We start from the raw sequence: 8,297 nt of genomic DNA on the forward strand, positions 1-8,297 counted from the left end.
GCACTGCTGCCTGCTTGGGCAGCATCCCTGAATTGTGCTGAGAGGTTCTGCTCCAATCAGCCAGCTAGAGTGTGGGCTTTTCCTTTCCATTTCATTTTTTCCCTTCTTTAATGTATAAAGAGCTTTAAAATAATGCAAACATTGAGAAAAGGCTGATCACAGCACCAGATCCCAACCTGGATAAAAGGCACAAGGTTTTATAACCCTTACCCTATTAAAACAGAAGGGGAAGAAAGAACAGGAAGGGTTTCTGGCATGTCAGGGCCACATTTCCTGTGCTCCCATCTTCAGGTTTGTTCTTTGTGAAACCAATTGCTGATGACTTCTTGGCATCTGGATAAGCAACAGCATCATGTTACTTCCACTGTGAATCCAGTGCTGGAGGTACCTCTCCGTGAGCAGAGATGGGAGCACGAGGAGAAATGGGGAAGTGAGGTGAAGGGCTTGGCTTGGTGTGAACAAAAGAGATTTGCAGACCCACGCCTGATGGGTTACTTTAATCCCATGAGATGACAGATGCATATGAGAATTTCATAAGCAAAAGGTACATGGGTTTGGTCAGCCAGAAATGGCAAATCTTCACAGAGGGATGGACAGGGAAACCCTCAGCTCCTGTCTGAGAATGGAGGTTTGCAGAAGGCAATGGTGGCAACACTCACATGTCATAAACTCCCAAATGCTGCCTAAAGACCAATCCTGAAGCCTTTTTATCCAAACCTTAGAAGCAGGAAAACCAAGAACAGAAATCTCACATGATAATTGCTGGTAGCGCAACAAACCCCAGAGGGTTTCCTTACCCGCTTCTCAACATGCAGGCACTAATAAACTTCTGTGATAGCATTAATATTCCTGATAGTCTCCATGGGCTCCTTCTCCCAAACGTGAATTTCATTATGTTCTGCAAACCCAAAGAAAATTTGTGGGTGTTTAAAGGTGTAGCCTGTAAATTGTGGTGCTGCTGCCTGTTCACAGCCCCTCAGAGCACCCACCAGCCAAGTACAGTAGCACCAACTGCGCTTCCAGGGTCTGGCATGGCAAATCTATGCAGATCTGGTTCAGTCCAAGATACATAATACCAAGTGAAAACTGTTTGCAATTCCCCTTCAAGACTAGCAGATGTGATTACAGGTCTCCTCCTTCCCCTGTGAAGTTTACTGGGCTTGCTTATACCAGCTCTGTGTGGAGCCTGCTCTTGGTTAACCCCCGCCTCGATATCTGGGGCATACTCAGAGGCACAGGGCACACATGTGGATGCTAAGGCTGGTGAGGATAAATTGACTATGTTTCCTGCAAAACAAAATTTCCATTGCATGTTTTTAAATAATTAATACAATGTAGGTTACCTATAAAACTCATGGCTTTTCCCTTCCCTAGAAAACGGGAAAGCATATCAATAAGCAACAGGTAAAGGCAGAATTTAGAGTTGGTCTTTTAGTTCTTTGTCAAATTCTTTCACAGAATATCCCCACTGGCTTCAGGGACAGTATTTATGGCAAGTATTAATTGGTTCAATGAGAATAAATGAGAAAATTACAGAGAAAGAATAAGCTTTTGGTAAGATATGGATCTCTCTCCAGAAAAGAGGCATCTTAATAACAGATAACATGTTGACATGACAACAGAATAAAGCCTTATTCTAGATCCAATTGTAAAGTACCTTAAATACTGTTTTTTCCTAGCTGGAAGAAGGTTTCTGCAGACCTTTTCTTCCCAAGCAGACAGTATCTGGCATCTTGTGCGCTGCATCAGATAAGACAAGTGAATGATATTCAGGTATTTCTCCGCAGTCCTGTTATTCCTGCTTTGTTTTATTGAGATGAATCTTTAGATTCCTAAACATGGGAAGGGCAGATCTCCTCAGACCTTCTCCTTTCTCACTGTCCTGTGCCTGTGGTTCCCACTGACTCTGCTCAGAACGGGTTTTCCCTTCAGTTGCTGTTTTCTGGTTATTTTGTTAGGGGTGGAAGCTCTGCCCCTGGGCAGTCAGCTGTCACCTCCATTTGTCTGCCACAATGGACCCAATTGTCCCCTGGTTTCACCAAAATTCAGGGGTTGGGAGTGAAATCTTTTTGAAGGATTGCCATTTTTCAAGCCCTTTTTATTGCTAAGCTAGGTAAAGCACCTCTCAAAGTCATTATTCAAATGTGGCATATGTTTTGCTGTGAATTTCAGTAGAACTCTTTCCAGTGATTTCCAAAATAAATGAAACTTTGCATAGTACTTTTTCCGTATTTAACATTGCCTTCCTGGCTTTGCAGCCAAGGCTTCCTTTTAAAGGCATGTACATGAGATTATGCAATCGTAGTACTCCGGATACCCAGAGCAATTAAAATAAATCAGGCTAGGTATAATGAAGATGAGCCAAAGCATCTGTTTCTCAAGAGGATTGTAAAAAAAACCCTTACTGACTCTATCATCCCCAGGGGCTTGGATCCATGGTGGTTAGACCTCACTGATTCTTGTACTTCAGAAATGCGTCCAACACTCACTTGGGTAAGCAAAGGAGATGCTGGAAAGGAGAAGACTCTGTGATATGGCATCTACCCCTGCTCCCTGGAAACAGTGGCTGGATAACCTCATGTGCTGGGCAAAGCTGGACTTACAGAACACTTCCGTTTCCCTTCTAGTATTTTAGTTTGACGTGTGTACCTGGATGGAGAGGGGGAGGAAAGACTTCTGCATCCTCTCCAGTGTTTACCACGCACATCTTGTGTTTACAACCTGCAGTTATTGACAGTAGGGCCGGCTCAGCAGAAGGTGCAGAAATGTCCATCCTCCCTGACACCAGTGCCAGGGACCACAGCAACCTGGGACAGAGGAGCATTATATTGTTGAGCCACTTGTCCTGTCAGACAAGAAGTGGACTTAAGGCCATAGAATAGAGGTACCAGGAGATATTCTGATTCATTTCACCCTCTGCTGACACTTGGCACCAGATGCCAAAAGCCTTTTTCAGGCAAAACTGTGGAGGAGGCACAGTGCAGGCAGTCCCCAGCAAGTTGTCTTCTGAGCTGCCTTGGTTACATACTTAGGTAGGAATGGCTTGAAGACAGCTTAGGCAAAGGTTAAATGTTGCTAAACTGTACCAGATGATTGACTCATCATTTTTATGCCACTTGTCACTCAGGTTAAGGGTGAAGACATAGGAGTAACTACAGAAGAGACTACTAACACTTTCAGGATAAAAATCTGCACCCAAAGGGAAGAGCGAGGTCATGGCTGTGAACACACCAGCATTGCAGGTACTCAAGGGAACTCAGGAGCACTTTCTCTGTGTCACTGCACCTCATCCTAGTGCTGGTTAAAAGATCTCAAAAACCAAGAGGTCAAAAGTCCTTGCACAAACCAAATAGGGGAAAATGGAAAAACTCAGTCCCGAAACAGGCAAGCAAGAGTTGTCATAAGCACTTAGGCATCAGCAAGGCAGGCAAGGTCAATGAGGAGGTGAAGTCCCCTGTTTTCATGTGAGGGCAGAGCAGAAAAAGGCAAATTTTGAGTTTGGCTGGTGCATCCTGCTCAGTTGGTTAAAACTTGGTTGTATAATGCCAAGGTCATGGGTTCAATCCCCTATGTGGGCCATTGAATTAAGAGTTGGACTCCATGATTCTTGTGGGTCCCTTCCAACTCAGAATAGTCTGTAATTCTGTAAGATCCCCTGCATGGGAAGCCCACCTTGCCCTGGCTTGCTCCCCAGCAGCACTGGTTTTTCCCTCTGTGACAGCTACATACCCTCCTCTGGAGTCTACCAAATTTATTTAAAAAAAGGAATTTTCTCAGAAAAAAGCCACAAAGACTTAGTAAGTGGAAAGAGGTCAGTTTATTTACTTAAACAGATTTAAATCTGGCACACCGAGAATAGCAACTTGCTTTGACCACTGACTTGGGTAAATATGGCCTGGCATTCTTATGGTGGTATTTCCAGCCCCAGCTATCCCCATCACATAGCGATATATATATTAGATATATATATATTTATATACACACACATATGTATGTTTTCACTAAAAACAGTTGAGGTAAATAATTTGACAGGAGCTGGATGTGAAATGGCTGGTGTGTGTGTGTGTTTCCTGTGCGTCATTTGGAAACTGAAGTCCATCTAAAGTCCTACCAGGCAACATCCCCTTCCAAGGTTTATGATTATAAAAGAAATAGTTCAGTCGCATTTAGCAACATTTCCAGTGAGAAATTTTATTCAGGATTTGGTGAGAAGGAAGCTATTTTTAGCAGATAAATTAGCATGTTTTCTGAAGTGATCCAGGCAGGGAGGGATAGCTAGGGATCACTTGCTGGACACTGATGGTGTTTCAGCTTTGAAATGACAATTCAGCCCTTCTGACGCAAGATGAAATGATCTCCATGGCCTCAGCTCCCTCTTTCTCTCGCAGCTGTCCACACTACCGCCGCACATAACAAGGCATAATTTTACATAAGTAGAAGACTGTGCTCTGAACCAATATACAAGTCATACCTGATTGAATATTGCCATTTCAAGAGCCACCATCTAATCACATTTTTCAGGCTGTGTGAACAAAATAATGTTGTTATAATTACACACAGTGTTTGTGTGTATGCGCACATGTGTATTATATATGTATAATGACATTAGGATGATAATATAGCTGTTTCTATTAGCTCTGTGGTATTAATAAGGTATGACAGAAAGTTATTTGATACCATTTGAAATCCCACTTGCATTTTCATATTGCTCTCAGATGTAATTCAGGGACTTGATTTTTATGAGTTATGGCTCTGATGTCACTTGTATTTTTGCCCATAATAGGTCCCACTGGAACAAAATTCATCAGACTCAATTAACAGGATGTGAAAAGTGTGTCTTGGTTAGCAACTGATCAGGCAGAAATGGTGTGGGCTCAATTTTAGCTGACCCATCACCCTGTGCCTCTGCATGGAACCAGCTTTCCCAGCAGCAGGTAGCAGCCAGTGCATCTTACTGTTACCGTCAGAGTTAAGCAAATATTTTTGCACCAAAGTGCTGGCTCTTCCTGTCCCGTGGCTGCAGCCCTTGTTATGGGTCTTGTAATGCTCTATACCCAGCTGGGCATCTTCCTAGTTTCTGCATGTGCAGGTGATCCATCTTGCCACAGTCACTATTATACTGATGAATCTCTTGATACTTGGTGATGATTATTTTCTTTAAGTGGTCTGATCCAGGAGCCCTGGGGCAGTGGGGTGCTCATTCTGGGCGACCTGCTAGCAGTGCTACAGGGGAGTTAAAAATACAGTGCCAAGGAGACAAAAAGAAGTGCAAGGCAAATAAAAACTCCAAATGCACATAAGAATTGAAGGCTGGGTTTTGCAAGATGATCTTGAGTAGGGTTTTCTGCTCTGTTTGGTCACTGATTTGGGCTGGTGGATCTTCTGATGGGAAGATAAACACTTTGATTCCTGGGATTATTAATGCTTGGAGCTGGTGATTCAAATACCTGATCTAAAGGGCTCCCAAAGTGAGAGACTGATCCTAAAACCTGCTAGAGTGAACACAGGGCCTCATGGCAATTTCACAGGGCTTTGCATCCCATTCCATGTGCTGAGCGGGAGCAAGGGCTGGCATTGCCCTCACAGCCCCACCATAACTCCATTTCCCATTCTGGGCACTCCCTGTAAAACTCCTCTGTGTCTGAAAAGGCTGAAAGGCAAAACTCTGAGTAGAAAATCCCCAAGTGAAGTGAAGCACCCCCAGCACTGCTGGCTGCCCCGCTGTGTAGGCACAGCCCCCTCGCAGCGTGGGTCAGGCTGCGTTCCCTTCCAAGCACAAAGCCAGGCTTGAAGACTCCAATTACTTCCTGTCTCCCAACATGCCTGACCACAACTATTTTTAATTGTAAGGCATGAAAATAAAGTTATTTAATAAATTAATGCTTCAAATGCTTTTTGATTCAACTTTGGCTGTTTATTAGGACCAGTCTTATTTTGGCTTCTATGCTGTCATTTCCAGCTACTGCTCTGTTTGATCCCCCTCTTATTTCCTTTGTAATCTACTGATCTTCTGTTGTTATCATTGCTGTGTTTTATGGTTTTGCATTACTTTATTGACTCAGTATAGTGTAGGCTGCTTTATTTTTTTCCTCTCTCCACTGAAAATAGCCTTTTATGAGAAGCTTAAGCAAAAGCCTGGAATGTCCAAAGGAAAGCACAGAAACATTACAACATTTTGCACATTTCTTTTGGCCAGAGAAAGTTACAAAATATTCATATGAAGAAACTTATCCAGTGCCTGCAGGACAAAATCCAGCTTTTGATATGTGGAATTTCAATTTCTGCTATAAACAGGCTCTGTATTTTTTTATTTATTATTTTGAAATATAAAGAGTTTTTCAGGGGGAGAAGGCACCTATACAATTGATGTCAGAGCAATGATGAGTGCACATACCCTCACTGCTGAGAATATGTACTCTTCTGCATTGCCACAGTCTCTGTTGCTATCCCATTCCAAATGCTACCAATATTAGAAACTTAAGCAGGGTACTGGTGGTCCTACCAGCCAGCAGCCCTGGATGAAGCGACACCAAGGGCTGAAGTTGTGGGGATAGAGGGCAAACCCTCCTTTTGCTCATGCTGGGCCCCCTCTGCTGCCCCACAGATACTGAGCTCCTCAAGATTTGGAGGTTAGGTGGGGTCCTGCAGGAGCTTAATGGAGGCTTGAGTCATCCTGCATAAGTCCTGCCTCCAGCATCCTGCATGGGTAAGTGTTCCCTGCTGAGAGGACCAAAATACACCCTTGCCTGGTTATCCAGCCTCACCACCTTCTTGATAGTGGTTATAACACCGGGGCTTTCAAGGAGGCTTAGAGCAAGACTGGCTGGTGGGAAGAATGGAGCTCTGCACCTATCCAAGCTGTGAGTGATGCTCTGTGCAGTGGGTGGGAGTTCAGAGTCAGCACTGAAGCTGCCAATGGTGACCGGGCCCTGGCTGCTGGGGTAGGAGCAGAGGGATTTGGGCCCAAACAGAGATGGAAAGTTGTCTTTGATCATTACAGTGTGGGAAAGGAGCAGCCCTACCTCTACCTGAGATAAAGAAAACGAATAAACAAATAAAAACCTGTTGGTGCCCAGTATATTGTCACAATCATTTGAGGACGTTTTTATATGTGTGAGAAGATAACCCTGATTAAACATGCCAAGGTCAGTGAAAACAAAGGTGAATTGGTGAAGAAGTGTGAGTTATTCTGTCTGGGAGTTCACCGGGGGTGAAATGGAGCAGCACTCTCTGTTTTGTGGGGATGTGTCGAGGTGTGGGGCTCACTTGCATCACCTCCCATACCTACCCAGCCCCTGCCAAGCCTCCTCCCCCCATAGAACTGAGCTCCCAAGCACAAAGCAACGGACAGTAGTGGCCAAAAGGGCTGCTATTTGCAGCTCTCCTGAGCTGTTCTGTTAGTTTTGCCCATCCAAGGCGAGCGGATGCGAGGTGGAAGCCCAAGCACTGGTACCTCCTGGCTTCCTGCCTGCCCCATCCGGCATCTCAGCTCACCCCTGGTGCTCACAGCCTTTTCACCAGTGTACAGCTGAGAGGCTGTAATACCACGGACCAGACAGGCATTCGGGGCATCTCAGAAGCATGTAGGACAGGAAAGATGAAGCCTCTAAAAACTTGAAGGATGAGGTAATTCCTTCAGAGGAACCAGCAGAAAAGCATCCTCTCCTTGGAGAAGCACCCAGCATCCCAGTGGAGCTTGCAACAGCTGTCCAGCCAGACCCGAGAGCCGAGGATGTTGGGATGAATTCCTCACCTGCACGGTGCCAGTGCAAACGTTGCCCAAATTCCCGTGCCTGCTCCGTTCCCACTGCCCGAGGCCAAGTGACCCTTTGCCCTCGCCTCGCACAGGTTGCTCCTCATTCCTGGTCACCGAACATCACACCTCCGGCTCTCAGCAGGGTGGCTGCTCGTGCCCGGCGGGGTTTGTGCATCAACTGCCTCCCACAACCCTGCATGTTCCACACCGCTATGCCCTGTCCTGCACTGCTTTCCCGCTGTTCCCGCACTGCTGTCCCAGCTGTCTCTGCTCCGCTGTCTGCTGTCCTGCTGTCCCTGCACCAGTGTTCGCTGGTCCCACTGTCTCCACACCGCTGTCCCGCACCGCTGTCCTGCACCACTGTCCTGCTGTCCCCGCTGTTACCGCACCGCTGTCTCTGTTGTCCTGCTGTCTCCGCACCACTGTCCCGCTGTCCCACTGTCCGGCCCCGCTGTCCCCGCTGTGCCACTGTCCCGCACAACTGTCCTCGCTGTCCCGGCACTGCTGTCCAGCTGTCCCTGCACTGCTGTCCCCTCTGTCC

This window comes from Pithys albifrons, chromosome 9 (assembly GCF_047495875.1).
Source record: "Pithys albifrons albifrons isolate INPA30051 chromosome 9, PitAlb_v1, whole genome shotgun sequence".
NCBI classification, from domain to species: Eukaryota; Metazoa; Chordata; class Aves; order Passeriformes; family Thamnophilidae; genus Pithys; species Pithys albifrons.